This window comes from Triturus cristatus, chromosome 12 (assembly GCF_964204655.1).
Source record: "Triturus cristatus chromosome 12, aTriCri1.1, whole genome shotgun sequence".
Classification (NCBI taxonomy): Eukaryota; Metazoa; Chordata; class Amphibia; order Caudata; family Salamandridae; genus Triturus; species Triturus cristatus.
This window is the reverse complement of record NC_140595.1, coordinates 401,748,909-401,769,013: the sequence shown is the minus strand read 5'-3', so window position 1 is coordinate 401,769,013 and position 20,105 is coordinate 401,748,909. Positions and strand designations below refer to the sequence as shown.

At 45.1% G+C, this 20,105-nt stretch overlaps 1 protein-coding gene across 1 annotated transcript in view; it reads left to right on the top strand.

Moving 5' to 3' along the window:
- LOC146776021 (uncharacterized) overlaps positions 1-20,105 on the top strand; it is a 62,510-nt gene that overhangs the window by 27,961 nt on the left and 14,444 nt on the right. Inside the window, exons 22-31 of the mRNA XM_085638332.1 lie at positions 532-653; positions 1,840-1,960; positions 8,847-8,968; positions 10,155-10,276; positions 11,536-11,657; positions 14,222-14,343; positions 15,603-15,723; positions 16,984-17,105; positions 18,292-18,407; positions 19,667-19,788. The gene's annotated coding sequence lies outside the window, so the exon portion shown is untranslated. The remainder of the gene's footprint in view (positions 1-531; positions 654-1,839; positions 1,961-8,846; positions 8,969-10,154; positions 10,277-11,535; positions 11,658-14,221; positions 14,344-15,602; positions 15,724-16,983; positions 17,106-18,291; positions 18,408-19,666; positions 19,789-20,105) is intronic.

Sequence of the window (20,105 nt, the reverse complement as noted above, 5' to 3'; positions counted from 1 at the left end):
ACTGAAAACTAAGAATGGTAAGATGTAAGAAAGTATGGCATTTATTGAGACTTCTAAATGTGTATAAACGCAAGTTTGAGCACAGGAGTCTGACCTTCACTATTGCTGAACTGGTAGCAATTGGCTAAAATGAAGATGGTAATTATGCTATTCATAGTTTTTATTATTCCCATTAAGTGTAGCAAACCCCCCCTCTCAACTTATCAGCTGGCTTACTTGCTACTGGCATAACATATCCTAAACCAAATGAAGTGAGAAGGGTACGCTGCCACTTGGATGGCAAACAGATCTATTTACCTACGTCCTAATGTACGTGCTACAGTTGTTTAGAGACTGTTAGCAAATGAGACATGGGTGCAGAGAAGTATAGGAGGTTAAAAACACAAATTGAGATTTTATTTTCTAATGAGCTGTTGATTTTCACAATAATACAGTCTCCACAGTATTGATCTGTTTACCCTTTATAAAAATCAAGATTTTTTTTCTATTGCTTAATGTAAATGTGCTAACAGTGGACTTTTCCATCTGCAGATTATACTGTATGACCACCAGTGGCAGTGTTTGCCAACCGAGTTTCTCTGCATTGCCGAGACTGAAGAAAAAAAAAAAAAAGAAGACTTCCGGCAAACGGCATCATTTTACCAATTTATATGGTAAGCAAAACTCACAATCATTCCTTTAAGCTTTAAAAAGACGTTCACAGCATCAGAATGTCCTCACTACCTTATAGTCGGAGTCTGTGCCTGAATACAATTTGTCAAGATGGAAGTAATATGAATCACGTTGTGTTGGTCATGATAGTTAATAAAAGACTGACTGCCTCCAACGCTACTAAAGCCTGCTTTTATATTCTGGTGCTAGCAATGTTCCATTTGAGGAAATTGCTGCCTTTGAGGCTGAAATGCACTATCTCACTTTAGAACGATAGTGCTACGTTCTGAAGGAAGGAAGCTTATGTAGCCTCTTCCCCTGCACTCTGTGTGTTGGACTCTGATACTCAAGATGGATTGTTGTTAATGATAATCTCCTTTTTTGTATCCATCTCCATCCCACTTTCAAAAAGGCTCCAGTGCATTGAGTGGTTCATAGTCTTTTACCATTCCCCCTCCTATTTGCCTTGTAGTCATGAATACAGATGTCTGATCTCTCATCCTCCTGTGTGGTCAGCTTCCACAAGGACAATAGGTCCAGTGCCGCTCTGACATCATAAAGCTAAAGCAAGATGTTGTCTGACATGAAGGCCACTCGGTTACCTAGCAAGCAGTAGGATACATTTTCTTGGTAATGAAATGAGTAGCAGGATAGACAGGATGCCCAACTGAAAACTAAGATGAAAGAAAGTATGGCATTTATTGAGACTTCTAAATGTGTATAAACGCAAGTTTGAGCACAGGAGTCTGACCTTCACTATTGCTGAACTGGTAGCAATTGGCTAAAATGAAGATGGTAATTATGCTATTCATAGTTTTTATTATTCCCATTAAGTGTAGCAAACCCCCCCTCTCAACTTATCAGCTGTCTTACTTGCTACTGGCATAACATATCCTAAACCAAATGAAGTGAGAAGGGTACGCTGCCACTTGGATGGCAAACAGATCTATTTACCTACGTCCTAATGTACGTGCTACAGTTGTTTAGAGACTGTTAGCAAATGAGACATGGGTGCAGAGAAGTATAGGAGGTTAAAAACACAAATTGAGATTTTATTTTCTAATGAGCTGTTGATTTTCACAATAATACAGTCTCCACAGTATTGATCTGTTTACCCTTTATAAAAATCAAGATTTTTTTTCTATTGCTTAATGTAAATGTGCTAACAGTGGACTTTTCCATCTGCAGATTATACTGTATGACCACCAGTGGCAGTGTTTGCCAACCGAGTTTCTCTGCATTGCCGAGACTGAAGAAAAAAAAAAAAAGAAGTCTTCCGGCAAACGGCATCATTTTACCAATTTATATGGTAAGCAAAACTCACAATCATTCCTTTAAGCTTAAAAAAGACGTTCACAGCATCAGAATGTCCTCACTACCTTATAGTCGGAGTCTGTGCCTGAATACAATTTGTCAAGATGGAAGTAATATGAATCACGTTGTGTTGGTCATGATAGTTAATAAAAGACTGACTGCCTCCAACGCTACTAAAGCCTGCTTTTATATTCTGGTGCTAGCAATGTTCCATTTGAGGAAATTGCTGCCTTTGAGGCTGAAATGCACTATCTCACTTTAGAACGATAGTGCTACGTTCTGAAGGAAGGAAGCTTATGTAGCCTCTTCCCCTGCACTCTGTGTGTTGGACTCTGATACTCAAGATGGATTGTTGTTAATGATAATCTCCTTTTTTGTATCCATCTCCATCCCACTTTCAAAAAGGCTCCAGTGCATTGAGTGGTTCATAGTCTTTTACCATTCCCCGTCCTATTTGGCTTGTAGTCATGAATACAGATGTCTGATCTCTCATCCTCCTGTGTGGTCAGCTTCCACAAGGACAATAGGTCCAGTGCCGCTCTGACATCATAAAGCTAAAGCAAGATGTTGTCTGACATGAGGGACACTTTGTTGCCTAGCAAGCTTACATCATAAAGCGAAAGCAAGATGTTGTCTGACATGAAGGCCACTCGGTTACCTAGCAAGCAGTAGGATACATTTTTCTTGGTAATGAAATGAGTAGCAGGCTAGACAGGATGCCCAACTGAAAACTAAGAATGGTAAGATGTAAGAAAGTATGGCATTTATCTGAAAGAAACACGTTAGTTAGATTCCTCACCTTAGAATATCCCCAGGCGTCAGACTGGATCCGGAAGATTTTTCGTCAGCAATACTCCTTGCGCGTCGCTAGGCGTCGTCTGCGGCTCCGCGTCCGTCGTCGGCGTCGTGCGCCGGGATGACGTCGTCGGAGTACTTAGACGCCGCCCTCGCGCGCTGACGTCAGTTCTTCTTTTTTCCGCGCCAGTAAGCGCAGATCCGGGAGAGCTACCCCTTTTAGTCTTTTTTGACTAAATCTTTTTGATCATTTTTGATCCCTGTCTGACGACTGTCAGGCCCTGACTTCGAAGGCTAGGCGGGAGCGGTCCCGCAAGCTTCTCGAGCTTCGCCACTCGGCTCCGCGTCGTGCGCGATCCCGGTCCAGGAGGAGGTCCAAGGATCGCTCGCGGAGCCCTAGCCGACGCCACCATCGATCGTCGGGCTCCAAGTCGTCGGGTAAGTCCAAACACTCAAAGAAGTCCAAGAGGCGACATCGCTCTTCGGACTCCCCTCGCCGGTCGCGCGACTCGGCCGAGGGTCCAAGTGGTTCCACCCCCGCGGCTCCGGCGGAGCCGCAGGTGCCGCGTCCGCCCCCATACCTTCCGGTCCCTGGGGCTGACGCGGCGCCGGCGGAGATCAGTGCCTTCCTCTCGGCCATGAGGAGCCTGGCCCCGCCGTCGACGCCCGCTGGCGCGCCTTCGGGCCCCGCGGGCTCGACTGGGCGACCTCGCGTGCCGGCGGCTCCGGCCCCGGCGCCGTCGACGACTCCGGTCTCGACGCCGCAGGTCCCCGCGGGGCCCATGCCTGGGCCCCAGTCGACGCCGGTTGCCCTTGTCACTCCTCCACCGGCGCCGACGCCTGAACCACCGACGCCGTCACCGGCGCCGCCGACGCCGACGCCTGTGACGCCGACGCCCCAGTTTAGCCCTCATCCGGACCCGACGCCGGCACGGCGTCCGCCGACGCCGCATCCGACGCCGCTAGAGACCTACCATCTCTACAGTCCGGTTCCGATCATTCCTCCTGTTTATCAGGAATCGGAAGAAGGGGGCGACTGGGAGGGGTTCGAGGACCCTCTGGCTGTTCAGTCACAGCTTTCTCAGGACTGGGCAGATGAACTGGGGGAGGCCAGCGGGCTGGACACCTCGCCAGACGCTGGATTCACTTCTCCTCCGACCGTGGCTTCGGAGGAGGGTGCAGCATTTTCTGTGGTGCTGCGCAAGGCGGCTGAGGCCCTTGGGCTCGAGTTGCCTGCCGTGGCTGTGAGGACCAACATCCTCACTGAGGTGCTTCAAACCTCAGCAAGCTCCACTGAGCCTCTGCTGCCGTTTAACGAGGCCCTCACTGACGTTCTGCAGGGCACCTGGTCCAAGCCCTCCACAGTTCCTCCTGTGGATAGGAACGTTGCCAGGCGCCACCGCCCTGCTCCGGGCGACCCCAGCTTCCTGTCCCAACACCCCACCCCCGAGAGTCTGGTTATCCAGGCCTCTACTTCCCAATCCTCCTTCCCGACCGCTCCGCCGGACCGGGATTCCAAGAGGCTCGAGCAGTTTGGCAAGAAACTGTTCTCGTCCCTTAGTTTGGGCCTGCGGTCTTTAAATACCGCCTGTCTCTTGGACCGTTATTCCCATTCTCTGTGGGATACGGTGGAGGACGTGCTGCCCCTGTGTCCGCAGGAGGTCCGGACGCGTCTTTCCCAGGCTCTGGCCGATGGGAGGGATGCAGCACGGCACGCCATAAGATGTGGGCTTGACACCACGGACTCGCTAGGTCGGGCGATTTCCACCACGGTGGCGCTCCGCCGCCACGCCTGGATGCGGTCCACGTCATTTTCCGGGGATGTCCAGAACACCCTCATGGACATGCCCTTTGATGGCACTCGCCTGTTTGGTGAGAAGGCGGACAGTGCGCTGAACCGCTTTAAGGACTCCCGGGCTACGGCCAAGTCCTTGGGCCTCTCGGCTCCGCGGGCGCACACCTCCGCTTTTCGCCCCTTTCGTGGCCAAGGAAGGGGCGCCTCCTCACGTCCGCAGAGCCACCAGCCGCAGAACCAACCTGCGCGCGGTCGCGGACGTGGCTTCCGCCGTGGCGGAAATGGAGGCCGACGTGGTCAGCCCACATCCACCCCGGCAGCATCCGCCTCAAAGCCTTCCTAGTCCGAGCTTTCAGGCCCATACCACGCCAGTGGGCGGCAGAGTTCGCCATCACCTGCTCCACTGGCGGTCCATAACATCGGACAGGTGGGTGCTGCAAATCGTCCGAAGGGGCTACTCCCTCCCCTTCGAGACGACCCCTCCAGCCATGCCACCACAGCACCACCGTATCTCGGGGGATCATTTGGATCTTCTCCGCGAGGAAGTTTCGGCTCTCTTGGCCAAGGGGGCCGTCGAGCGCGTTCCGAGTCCAGAAGTAGGTCGTGGTTGTTATTCCCACTACTTTCTGGTTCCCAAGAAGGGCAAGGGGGGCCTGCGCCCTATCTTGGACCTCCGGAACGTCAATGCCTTCCTCCGAAAGGAAAGGTTCAAGATGCTAACGTTGGCTCAGGTTTTAGCTGCCCTAGACCCTGGAGACTGGATGGTAGCGTTGGACTTGCAGGACGCATATTTCCATATCCCCGTCCTGCCGGCCCACCGGCGTTACCTGCGGTTCACGGTGGGCCAAGAGCACTTTCAGTTTACCGTGCTCCCCTTCGGCCTCACCAGTGCCCCTCGGGTGTTCACGAAAGTGATGGCGGTGGTCGCAGCTCATCTGCGCAGATCAGGGGTCCCAGTCTTCCCCTATCTCGACGACTGGTTGTTGAAGGCGGGCTCGCCCCAGGCAGTCGTCTCCCACCTCCAGACTACGGCGGATCTCCTGCATTTGCTGGGGTTTTCCATCAACGTGCCGAAGTCACACTTGAGTCCCTCTCAGAAGCTCCTCTTCATCGGAGCGGTTCTCGATTCGGCGCAGTTCCGGGTCCATCCACCGGAACAGCGGGTCCGGGATATACAGGCCCTGATTCCCATCTTTCGGCCTCTATCCCGGATTTCGGTCAGGCTAGTGTTGCGGCTTCTGGGGCTGATGGCCTCCTGCATCCTACTAGTGCATCACGCCAGGCGGCGCATGCGGGCTCTGCAGTGGGACCTGAAGTTTCAGTGGGCCCAGCATCACGGCAACCTGTCCGACCATGTCTTGATCTCGGAGGGCACTGCACAGCAGTTGCAGTGGTGGCTCACGGACCGCGAGTGGGTCAAGGGCAAGAGCCTCTCCCTTCCCCAACCGGAGCATGTCGTAGTGACGGATGCGTCCCTCCTGGGTTGGGGTGGCCATATGGGAGAGGCGGAGATCAGAGGCCTCTGGTCTCCGGCGGAGTCTCGTCTCCACATCAACCTGTTGGAGTTGAGAGCGATCCGGCTTGCACTGAAAGCCTTCCTTCCCTCTGTCAGGGGAAGTGTCGTGCAGGTGTTCACGGACAACACCACCGCCATGTGGTACTGCAACAAACAGGGCGGGGTGGGGTCGTGGACCCTTTGTCAGGAGGCTCTGCGCCTCTGGACATGGCTGGAACACCAGGGCGTCACCCTGGTGGTTCAACATCTGGCGGGCTCTCTGAACGCCAGAGCAGACGAACTCAGCCGCCGGTGCATGATGGATCACGAATGGCGTCTGAACTCCGAAGTGGTGCAAGGCCTCTTTCAGCAGTGGGGAGAGCCTTGGTTAGATCTATTCGCCACCGAAGAGAACGCGCAATGTCAGCAGTTCTGCGCGTTGGAATTTCCAAGGCGGCACTCGCTCGGCGACGCTTTTCGTCACGAGTGGAGTTGCGGTCTGTTGTACGCCTTTCCGCCTATACCACTTCTGCCCAGAGTGCTGAAGAAGATCAGGCGCGACCGGGCCCAAGTCATCTTGGTGGCTCCGGATTGGGCACGAAGATACTGGTATCCCGAGCTACTCAGTCTGTTGACCGATCCCCCGATACGTCTGCCCCTTCGGGAGGATCTTCTGTCGCAGCAGCAGGGGACGGTCCTCCACCCGAACCTGTCCAGCCTCCACCTCCATGCGTGGAGATTGAGCGGCGGCAGTTGATGCCATTTGACTTGCCTCCTGAAGTCTGTGATATCATTCTGGCAGCCAGGCGTCCCTCCACAAAGTCGGTATACGCCTGCCGGTGGAACAAATTTGTGGCATGGTGCACAGCAAAGGCTGTGGATCCCCTTTCCGCCCCTCTTTCTGAGGTTCTCCTCTTCCTTCTTTCTCTGGCCCGGCAGGGCTCTGCCCTGGGCACCCTGAAAGGTTATCTTGCTGCCATCTCCGCCTTCTTGCGGCTTCCTGATCAGCCTTCTCTTTTCAAGTCCCCTGTGGTTACACGCTTTCTCAAAGGCATTACACACACGTTCCCTCCTGTCCCTTTTGTAATGCCTCAGTGGGACTTGAATCTGGTATTGACCTTCCTGATGTGCGCTCCCTTCGAGCCTCTTCACAATTGCCCTCTTCGTCTTCTAACTCTAAAGACTGCTTTTCTGGTAGCCATCACCTCGGCTAGACGGGTGAGTGAGCTCCAGGCTTTATCTTCAAAGCCTCCTTTCCTATCTGTTCATCCGGACAAGGTTGTCCTTCGGCCTCGTCCCTCCTTTCTTCCTAAAGTGGTGACTCCTTTTCACCTTGGGCAGTCTGTCACCTTGCCCACCTTCTTTCCGCCTCCGCATCCTTCCAAAGAGGAAGAGAGGCTCCACCGTCTGGACCCGAAACGTGCGCTCTCCTTTTATCTGGACCGCACAAAACAGTTCCGGGTGGACGACCAGCTTTTTGTTGGGTACGTGGGCGCTAAGAAGGGGAAAGCTGTGCACAAACGAACCATCTCTCGGTGGGTCGTTTTGTGTATAAAAATCTGCTATTCCTTGGCTAAAAAGGACCCTCCTGTTGGGCTGCGCGCCCATTCTACTCGGGCCACGGCGGCTACTACTGCCTTGGGACGGGGAGTCCCTTTGCAGGACATCTGTCAGGCGGCGACGTGGGCTTCTCTACACACGTTTGCCAGGCATTATTGCCTTGACAGCCAAGTCCGGAGGGATGGCTTCTTTGGCCGTTCTGTCCTCCAGGACTTTCTGGTGTGATCTTGGTTCGCAGACCCACCACCGGGGATGGTATTGCTTGGGTATCTATTCTAAGGTGAGGAATCTAACTAACGTGTTTCTTTCAGATGAACAAGTTACTAACCTTCGGTAACGATGTATCTGTAAGAAACATTAGTTAGTTAGATTCCTCACCGACCCTCCCATCCTCCCCGTTCTGCGAACTGACATCTAGGGTTAAGGTTGTCCTTTCAGGCCCCTAGATTTTATTTTTGGCACCAGTGTCGGTCTTTGCATGGCTCTGCGTTCCTGGCGCGGAAGGCTATGTACAAGAACTGACGTCAGCGCGCGAGGGCGGCGTCTAAGTACTCCGACGACGTCATCCCGGCGCACGACGCCGACGACGGACGCGGAGCCGCAGACGACGCCTAGCGACGCGCAAGGGGTATTGCTGACGAAAAATCTTCCGGATCCAGTCTGACGCCTGGGGATATTCTAAGGTGAGGAATCTAACTAACTAATGTTTCTTACAGATACATCGTTACCGAAGGTTAGTAACTTGTTCATTGAGACTTCTAAATGTGTATAAACGCAAGTTTGAGCACAGGAGTCTGACCTTCACTATTGCTGAACTGGTAGCAATTGGCTAAAATGAAGATGGTAATTATGCTATTCATAGTTTTTATTATTCCCATTAAGTGTAGCAAACCCCCCCTCTCAACTTATCAGCTGACTCACTTGCTACTGGCATAACATATCCTAAACCAAATGAAGTGAGAAGGGTACGCTGCCACTTGGATGGCAAACAGATCTATTTACCTACGTCCTAATGTACGTGCTACAGTTGTTTAGAGACTGTTAGCAAATGAGACATGGGTGCAGAGAAGTATAGGAGGTTAAAAACACAAATTGAGATTTTATTTTCTAATGAGCTGTTGATTTTCACAATAATACAGTCTCCACAGTATTGATCTGTTTACCCTTTATAAAAATCAAGATTTTTTTTCTATTGCTTAATGTAAATGTGCTAACAGTGGACTTTTCCATCTGCAGATTATACTGTATGACCACCAGTGGCAGTGTTTGCCAACCGAGTTTCTCTGCATTGCCGAGACTGAAGAAAAAAAAAAAAAAGAAGTCTTCCGGCAAACGGCATCATTTTACCAATTTATATGGTAAGCAAAACTCACAATCATTCCTTTAAGCTTTAAAAAGACGTTCACAGCATCAGAATGTCCTCACTACCTTATAGTCGGAGTCTGTGCCTGAATACAATTTGTCAAGATGGAAGTAATATGAATCACGTTGTGTTGGTCATGATAGTTAATAAAAGACTGACTGCCTCCAACGCTACTAAAGCCTGCTTTTATATTCTGGTGCTAGCAATGTTCCATTTGAGGAAATTGCTGCCTTTGAGGCTGAAATGCACTATCTCACTTTAGAACGATAGTGCTACGTTCTGAAGGAAGGAAGCTTATGTAGCCTCTTCCCCTGCACTCTGTGTGTTGGACTCTGATACTCAAGATGGATTGTTGTTAATGATAATCTCCTTTTTTGTATCCATCTCCATCCCACTTTCAAAAAGGCTCCAGTGCATTGAGTGGTTCATAGTCTTTTACCATTCCCCGTCCTATTTGCCTTGTAGTCATGAATACAGATGTCTGATCTCTCATCCTCCTGTGTGGTCAGCTTCCACAAGGACAATAGGTCCAGTGCCGCTCTGACATCATAAAGCTAAAGCAAGATGTTGTCTGACATGAAGGCCACTCGGTTACCTAGCAAGCAGTAGGATACATTTTCTTGGTAATGAAATGAGTAGCAGGATAGACAGGATGCCCAACTGAAAACTAAGATGAAAGAAAGTATGGCATTTATTGAGACTTCTAAATGTGTATAAACGCAAGTTTGAGCACAGGAGTCTGACCTTCACTATTGCTGAACTGGTAGCAATTGGCTAAAATGAAGATGGTAATTATGCTATTCATAGTTTTTATTATTCCCATTAAGTGTAGCAAACCCCCCCTCTCAACTTATCAGCTGGCTTACTTGCTACTGGCATAACATATCCTAAACCAAATGAAGTGAGAAGGGTACGCTGCCACTTGGATGGCAAACAGATCTATTTACCTACGTCCTAATGTACGTGCTACAGTTGTTTAGAGACTGTTAGCAAATGAGACATGGGTGCAGAGAAGTATAGGAGGTTAAAAACACAAATTGAGATTTTATTTTCTAATGAGCTGTTGATTTTCACAATAATACAGTCTCCACAGTATTGATCTGTTTACCCTTTATAAAAATCAAGATTTTTTTTCTATTGCTTAATGTAAATGTGCTAACAGTGGACTTTTCCATCTGCAGATTATACTGTATGACCACCAGTGGCAGTGTTTGCCAACCGAGTTTCTCTGCATTGCCGAGACTGAAGAAAAAAAAAAAAAAGAAGTCTTCCGGCAAACGGCATCATTTTACCAATTTATATGGTAAGCAAAACTCACAATCATTCCTTTAAGCTTTAAAAAGACGTTCACAGCATCAGAATGTCCTCACTACCTTATAGTCGGAGTCTGTGCCTGAATACAATTTGTCAAGATGGAAGTAATATGAATCACGTTGTGTTGGTCATGATAGTTAATAAAAGACTGACTGCCTCCAATGCTACTAAAGCCTGCTTTTATATTCTGGTGCTAGCAATGTTCCATTTGAGGAAATTGCTGCCTTTGAGGCTGAAATGCACTATCTCACTTTAGAACGATAGTGCTACGTTCTGAAGGAAGGAAGCTTATGTAGCCTCTTCCCCTGCACTCTGTGTGTTGGACTCTGATACTCAAGATGGATTGTTGTTAATGATAATCTCCTTTTTTGTATCCATCTCCATCCCACTTTCAAAAAGGCTCCAGTGCATTGAGTGGTTCATAGTCTTTTACCATTCCCCGTCCTATTTGGCTTGTAGTCATGAATACAGATGTCTGATCTCTCATCCTCCTGTGTGGTCAGCTTCCACAAGGACAATTGGTCCAGTGCCGCTCTGACATCATAAAGCTAAAGCAAGATGTTGTCTGACATGAGGGACACTTTGTTGCCTAGCAAGCTTACATCATAAAGCGAAAGCAAGATGTTGTCTGACATGAAGGCCACTCGGTTACCTAGCAAGCAGTAGGATACATTTTTCTTGGTAATGAAATGAGTAGCAGGATAGACAGGATGCCCAACTGAAAACTAAGAATGGTAAGATGTAAGAAAGTATGGCATTTATTGAGACTTCTAAATGTGTATAAACGCAAGTTTGAGCACAGGAGTCTGACCTTCACTATTGCTGAACTGGTAGCAATTGGCTAAAATGAAGATGGTAATTATGCTATTCATAGTTTTTATTATTCCCATTAAGTGTAGCAAACCCCCCCTCTCAACTTATCAGCTGGCTTACTTGCTACTGGCATAACATATCCTAAACCAAATGAAGTGAGAAGGGTACACTGCCACTTGGATGGCAAACAGATCTATTTACCTACGTCCTAATGTACGTGCTACAGTTGTTTAGAGACTGTTAGCAAATGAGACATGGGTGCAGAGAAGTATAGGAGGTTAAAAACACAAATTGAGATTTTATTTTCTAATGAGCTGTTGATTTTCACAATAATACAGTCTCCACAGTATTGATCTGTTTACCCTTTATAAAAATCAAGATTTTTTTTCTATTGCTTAATGTAAATGTGCTAACAGTGGACTTTTCCATCTGCAGATTATACTGTATGACCACCAGTGGCAGTGTTTGCCAACCGAGTTTCTCTGCATTGCCGAGACTGAAGAAAAAAAAAAAAAAGAAGTCTTCCGGCAAACGGCATCATTTTACCAATTTATATGGTAAGCAAAACTCACAATCATTCCTTTAAGCTTTAAAAAGACGTTCACAGCATCAGAATGTCCTCACTACCTTATAGTCGGAGTCTGTGCCTGAATACAATTTGTCAAGATGGAAGTAATATGAATCACGTTGTGTTGGTCATGATAGTTAATAAAAGACTGACTGCCTCCAACGCTACTAAAGCCTGCTTTTATATTCTGGTGCTAGCAATGTTCCATTTGAGGAAATTGCTGCCTTTGAGGCTGAAATGCACTATCTCACTTTAGAACGATAGTGCTACGTTCTGAAGGAAGGAAGCTTATGTAGCCTCTTCCCCTGCACTCTGTGTGTTGGACTCTGATACTCAAGATGGATTGTTGTTAATGATAATCTCCTTTTTTGTATCCATCTCCATCCCACTTTCAAAAAGGCTCCAGTGCATTGAGTGGTTCATAGTCTTTTACCATTCCCCCTCCTATTTGCCTTGTAGTCATGAATACAGATGTCTGATCTCTCATCCTCCTGTGTGGTCAGCTTCCACAAGGACAATAGGTCCAGTGCCGCTCTGACATCATAAAGCTAAAGCAAGATGTTGTCTGACATGAAGGCCACTCGGTTACCTAGCAAGCAGTAGGATACATTTTCTTGGTAATGAAATGAGTAGCAGGATAGACAGGATGCCCAACTGAAAACTAAGATGAAAGAAAGTATGGCATTTATTGAGACTTCTAAATGTGTATAAACGCAAGTTTGAGCACAGGAGTCTGACCTTCACTATTGCTGAACTGGTAGCAATTGGCTAAAATGAAGATGGTAATTATGCTATTCATAGTTTTTATTATTCCCATTAAGTGTAGCAAACCCCCCCTCTCAACTTATCAGCTGGCTTACTTGCTACTGGCATAACATATCCTAAACCAAATGAAGTGAGAAGGGTACGCTGCCACTTGGATGGCAAACAGATCTATTTACCTACGTCCTAATGTACGTGCTACAGTTGTTTAGAGACTGTTAGCAAATGAGACATGGGTGCAGAGAAGTATAGGAGGTTAAAAACACAAATTGAGATTTTATTTTCTAATGAGCTGTTGATTTTCACAATAATACAGTCTCCACAGTATTGATCTGTTTACCCTTTATAAAAATCAAGATTTTTTTTCTATTGCTTAATGTAAATGTGCTAACAGTGGACTTTTCCATCTGCAGATTATACTGTATGACCACCAGTGGCAGTGTTTGCCAACCGAGTTTCTCTGCATTGCCGAGACTGAAGAAAAAAAAAAAAAAGTCTTCCGGCAAACGGCATCATTTTACCAATTTATATGGTAAGCAAAACTCACAATCATTCCTTTAAGCTTTAAAAAGACGTTCACAGCATCAGAATGTCCTCACTACCTTATAGTCGGAGTCTGTGCCTGAATACAATTTGTCAAGATGGAAGTAATATGAATCACGTTGTGTTGGTCATGATAGTTAATAAAAGACTGACTGCCTCCAATGCTACTAAAGCCTGCTTTTATATTCTGGTGCTAGCAATGTTCCATTTGAGGAAATTGCTGCCTTTGAGGCTGAAATGCACTATCTCACTTTAGAACGATAGTGCTACGTTCTGAAGGAAGGAAGCTTATGTAGCCTCTTCCCCTGCACTCTGTGTGTTGGACTCTGATACTCAAGATGGATTGTTGTTAATGATAATCTCCTTTTTTGTATCCATCTCCATCCCACTTTCAAAAAGGCTCCAGTGCATTGAGTGGTTCATAGTCTTTTACCATTCCCCGTCCTATTTGGCTTGTAGTCATGAATACAGATGTCTGATCTCTCATCCTCCTGTGTGGTCAGCTTCCACAAGGACAATTGGTCCAGTGCCGCTCTGACATCATAAAGCTAAAGCAAGATGTTGTCTGACATGAGGGACACTTTGTTGCCTAGCAAGCTTACATCATAAAGCGAAAGCAAGATGTTGTCTGACATGAAGGCCACTCGGTTACCTAGCAAGCAGTAGGATACATTTTTCTTGGTAATGAAATGAGTAGCAGGATAGACAGGATGCCCAACTGAAAACTAAGAATGGTAAGATGTAAGAAAGTATGGCATTTATTGAGACTTCTAAATGTGTATAAACGCAAGTTTGAGCACAGGAGTCTGACCTTCACTATTGCTGAACTGGTAGCAATTGGCTAAAATGAAGATGGTAATTATGCTATTCATAGTTTTTATTATTCCCATTAAGTGTAGCAAACCCCCCCTCTCAACTTATCAGCTGGCTTACTTGCTACTGGCATAACATATCCTAAACCAAATGAAGTGAGAAGGGTACGCTGCCACTTGGATGGCAAACAGATCTATTTACCTACGTCCTAATGTACGTGCTACAGTTGTTTAGAGACTGTTAGCAAATGAGACATGGGTGCAGAGAAGTATAGGAGGTTAAAAACACAAATTGAGATTTTATTTTCTAATGAGCTGTTGATTTTCACAATAATACAGTCTCCACAGTATTGATCTGTTTACCCTTTATAAAAATCAAGATTTTTTTTCTATTGCTTAATGTAAATGTGCTAACAGTGGACTTTTCCATCTGCAGATTATACTGTATGACCACCAGTGGCAGTGTTTGCCAACCGAGTTTCTCTGCATTGCCGAGACTGAAGAAAAAAAAAAAAAAGAAGTCTTCCGGCAAACGGCATCATTTTACCAATTTATATGGTAAGCAAAACTCACAATCATTCCTTTAAGCTTTAAAAAGACGTTCACAGCATCAGAATGTCCTCACTACCTTATAGTCGGAGTCTGTGCCTGAATACAATTTGTCAAGATGGAAGTAATATGAATCACGTTGTGTTGGTCATGATAGTTAATAAAAGACTGACTGCCTCCAATGCTACTAAAGCCTGCTTTTATATTCTGGTGCTAGCAATGTTCCATTTGAGGAAATTGCTGCCTTTGAGGCTGAAATGCACTATCTCACTTTAGAACGATAGTGCTACGTTCTGAAGGAAGGAAGCTTATGTAGCCTCTTCCCCTGCACTCTGTGTGTTGGACTCTGATACTCAAGATGGATTGTTGTTAATGATAATCTCCTTTTTTGTATCCATCTCCATCCCACTTTCAAAAAGGCTCCAGTGCATTGAGTGGTTCATAGTCTTTTACCATTCCCCGTCCTATTTGGCTTGTAGTCATGAATACAGATGTCTGATCTCTCATCCTCCTGTGTGGTCAGCTTCCACAAGGACAATTGGTCCAGTGCCGCTCTGACATCATAAAGCTAAAGCAAGATGTTGTCTGACATGAGGGACACTTTGTTGCCTAGCAAGCTTACATCATAAAGCGAAAGCAAGATGTTGTCTGACATGAAGGCCACTCGGTTACCTAGCAAGCAGTAGGATACATTTTTCTTGGTAATGAAATGAGTAGCAGGATAGACAGGATGCCCAACTGAAAACTAAGAATGGTAAGATGTAAGAAAGTATGGCATTTATTGAGACTTCTAAATGTGTATAAACGCAAGTTTGAGCACAGGAGTCTGACCTTCACTATTGCTGAACTGGTAGCAATTGGCTAAAATGAAGATGGTAATTATGCTATTCATAGTTTTTATTATTCCCATTAAGTGTAGCAAACCCCCCCTCTCAACTTATCAGCTGGCTTACTTGCTACTGGCATAACATATCCTAAACCAAATGAAGTGAGAAGGGTACGCTGCCACTTGGATGGCAAACAGATCTATTTACCTACGTCCTAATGTACGTGCTACAGTTGTTTAGAGACTGTTAGCAAATGAGACATGGGTGCAGAGAAGTATAGGAGGTTAAAAACACAAATTGAGATTTTATTTTCTAATGAGCTGTTGATTTTCACAATAATACAGTCTCCACAGTATTGATCTGTTTACCCTTTATAAAAATCAAGATTTTTTTTCTATTGCTTAATGTAAATGTGCTAACAGTGGACTTTTCCATCTGCAGATTATACTGTATGACCACCAGTGGCAGTGTTTGCCAACCGAGTTTCTCTGCATTGCCGAGACTGAAGAAAAAAAAAAAAAAAAGTCTTCCGGCAAACGGCATCATTTTACCAATTTATATGGTAAGCAAAACTCACAATCATTCCTTTAAGCTTTAAAAAGACGTTCACAGCATCAGAATGTCCTCACTACCTTATAGTCGGAGTCTGTGCCTGAATACAATTTGTCAAGATGGAAGTAATATGAATCACGTTGTGTTGGTCATGATAGTTAATAAAAGACTGACTGCCTCCAATGCTACTAAAGCCTGCTTTTATATTCTGGTGCTAGCAATGTTCCATTTGAGGAAATTGCTGCCTTTGAGGCTGAAATGCACTATCTCACTTTAGAACGATAGTGCTACGTTCTGAAGGAAGGAAGCTTATGTAGCCTCTTCCCCTGCACTCTGTGTGTTGGACTCTGATACTCAAGATGGATTGTTGTTAATGATAATCTCCTTTTTTGTATCCATCTCCATCCCACTTTCAAAAAGGCTCCAGTGCATTGAGTGGTTCATAGTCTTTTACCATTCCCCCTCCTATTTGCCTTGTAGTCATGAATACAGATGTCTGATCTCTCATCCTCCTGTGTGGTCAGCTTCCACAAGGACAATAGGTCCAGTGCCGCTCTGACATCATAAAGCTAAAGCAAGATGTTGTCTGACATGAGGGACACTTTGTTGCCTAGCAAGCTTACATCATAAAGCGAAAGCAAGATGTTGTCTGACATGAAGGCCACTCGGTTACCTAGCAAGCAGTAGGATACATTTTTCTTGGTAATGAAATGAGTAGCAGGATAGACAGGATGCCCAACTGAAAACTAAGAATGGTAAGATGTAAGAAAGTATGGCATTTATTGAGACTTCTAAATGTGTATAAACGCAAGTTTGAGCACAGGAGTCTGACCTTCACTATTGCTGAACTGGTAGCAATTGGCTAAAATGAAGATGGTAATTATGCTATTCATAGTTTTTATTATTCCCATTAAGTGTAGCAAACCCCCCCCTCTCAACTTATCAGCTGGCTTACTTGCTACTGGCATAACATATCCTAAACCAAATGAAGTGAGAAGGGTACGCTGCCACTTGGATGGCAAACAGATCTATTTACCTACGTCCTAATGTACGTGCTACAGTTGTTTAGAGACTGTTAGCAAATGAGACATGGGTGCAGAGAAGTATAGGAGGTTAAAAACACAAATTGAGATTTTATTTTCTAATGAGCTGTTGATTTTCACAATAATACAGTCTCTACAGTATTGATCTGTTTACCCTTTATAAAAATCAAGATTTTTTTTCTATTGCTTAATGTAAATGTGCTAACAGTGGACTTTTCCATCTGCAGATTATACTGAATGACCACCAGTGGCAGTGTTTGCCACCCGAGTTTCTCTGCATTGCCGAGACTGAAGAAAAAAAAAAAAAAGAAGTCTTCCGGCAAACGGCATCATTTTACCAATTTATATGGTAAGCAAAACTCACAATCATTCCTTTAAGCTTTAAAAAGACGTTCACAGCATCAGAATGTCCTCACTACCTTATAGTCGGAGTCTGTGCCTGAATACAATTTGTCAAGATGGAAGTAATATGAATCACGTTGTGTTGGTCATGATAGTTAATAAAAGACTGACTGCCTCCAACGCTACTAAAGCCTGCTTTTATATTCTGGTGCTAGCAATGTTCCATTTGAGGAAATTGCTGCCTTTGAGGCTGAAATGCACTATCTCACTTTAGAACGATAGTGCTACGTTCTGAAGGAAGGAAGCTTATGTAGCCTCTTCCCCTGCACTCTGTGTGTTGGACTCTGATACTCAAGATGGATTGTTGTTAATGATAATCTCCTTTTTTGTATCCATCTCCATCCCACTTTCAAAAAGGCTCCAGTGCATTGAGTGGTTCATAGTCTTTTACCATTCCCCCTCCTATTTGCCTTGTAGTCATGAATACAGATGTCTGATCTCTCATCCTCCTGTGTGGTCAGCTTCCACAAGGACAATAGGTCCAGTGCCGCTCTGACATCATAAAGCTAAAGCAAGATGTTGTCTGACATGAAGGCCACTCGGTTACCTAGCAAGCAGTAGGATACATTTTCTTGGTAATGAAATGAGTAGCAGGATAGACAGGATGCCCAACTGAAAACTAAGATGAAAGAAAGTATGGCATTTATTGAGACTTCTAAATGTGTATAAACGCAAGTTTGAGCACAGGAGTCTGACCTTCACTATTGCTGAACTGGTAGCAATTGGCTAAAATGAAGATGGTAATTATGCTATTCATAGTTTTTATTATTCCCATTAAGTGTAGCAAACCCCCCCTCTCAACTTATCAGCTGTCTTACTTGCTACTGGCATAACATATCCTAAACCAAATGAAGTGAGAAGGGTACGCTGCCACTTGGATGGCAAACAGATCTATTTACCTACGTCCTAATGTACGTGCTACAGTTGTTTAGAGACTGTTAGCAAATGAGACATGGGTGCAGAGAAGTATAGGAGGTTAAAAACACAAATTGAGATTTTATTTTCTAATGAGCTGTTGATTTTCACAATAATACAGTCTCCACAGTATTGATCTGTTTACCCTTTATAAAAATAAAGATTTTTTTTCTTTTGCCTAATGTAAATGTGCTAACAGTGGACTTTTCCATCTGCAGATTATACTGAATGACCACCAGTGGCAGTGTTTGCCAACCGAGTTTCTCTGCATTGCCGAGACTGAAGAAAAAAAAGAAGTCTTCCGAAAAACGGCATCATTTTACCAATTTATATGGTAAGCAAAACTCACAATCATTCCTTTAAGCTTTAAAAAGACGTTCACAGCATCAGAATGTCCTCACTACCTTATAGTCTGAGTCTGTGCCTGAATACAATTTGTCAAGATGGAAGTAATATGAATCACGTTGTGTTGGTCATGATAGTTAATAAAAGACTGACTGCCTCCAACGCTACTAAAGCCTGCTTTTATATTCTGGTGCTAGCAATGTTCCATTTGAGGAAATTGCTGCCTTTGAGGCTGAAATGCACTATCTCACTTTAGAACGATAGTGCTACGTTCTGAAGGAAGGAAGCTTATGTAGCCTCTTCCCCTGCACTCTGTGTGTTGGACTCTGATACTCAAGATGGATTGTTGTTAATGATGATCTCCTTTTTTGTATCCATCTCCATCCCACTTTCAAAAAGGCTCCAGTGCATTGAGTGGTTCATAGTCTTTTACCATTCCCCCTCCTATTTGCCTTGTAGTCATGAATACAGATGTCTGATCTCTCATCCTCCTGTGTGGTCAGCTTCCACAAGGACAATTGGTCCAGTGCCGCTCTGACATCATAAAGCTAAAGCAAGATGTTGTCTGACATGAGGGACACTCTGTTGCCTAGCAAGCTTACATCATAAAGCGAAAGCAAGATGTTGTCTGAGATGAAGGCCACTCGGTTACCTAGCATGCAGTAGGATACATTTTTCTTGGTAATGAAATGAGTAGCAGGCTAGACAGGATGCCCAACTGAAAACTAAGAATGGTAAGATGTAAGAAAGTATGGCATTTATTGAGACTTCTAAATGTGTATAAACGCAAGTTTGAGCACAGGAGTCTGACCTTCACTATTGCTGAACTGGTAGCAATTGGCTAAAATGAAGATGGTAATTATGCTATTCATAGTTTTTATTATTCCCATTAAGTGTAGCAAACCCCCCCTCTCAACTTATCAGCTGTCTTACTTGCTACTGGCATAACATATCCTAAACCAAATAAAGTGAGAAGGGTACGCTGCCACTTGGATGGCAAACAGATCTATTTACCTACGTCCTAATGTACGTGCTACAGTTGTTTAGAGACTGTTAGCAAATGAGACATGGGTGCAGAGAAGTATAGGAGGTTAAAAACACAAATTGAGATTTTATTTTCTAATGAGCTGTTGATTTTCACAATAATACAGTCTCCACAGTATTGATCTGTTTACCCTTTATAAAAATCAAGATTTTTTTTCTATTGCTTAATGTAAATGTGCTAACAGTGGACTTTTCCATCTGCAGATTATACTGAATGACCACCAGTGGCAGTGTTTGCCACCCGAGTTTCTCTGCATTGCCGAGACTGAAGAAAAAAAAAAAAAAGAAGTCTTCCGGCAAACGGCATCATTTTACCAATTTATATGGTAAGCAAAACTCACAATCATTCCTTTAAGCTTTAAAAAGACGTTCACAGCATCAGAATGTCCTCACTACCTTATAGTCGGAGTCTGTGCCTGAATACAATTTGTCAAGATGGAAGTAATATGAATCACGTTGTGTTGGTCATGATAGTTAATAAAAGACTGACTGCCTCCAACGCTACTAAAGCCTGCTTTTATATTCTGGTGCTAGCAATGTTCCATTTGAGGAAATTGCTGCCTTTGAGGCTGAAATGCACTATCTCACTTTAGAACGATAGTGCTACGTTCTGAAGGAAGGAAGCTTATGTAGCCTCTTCCCC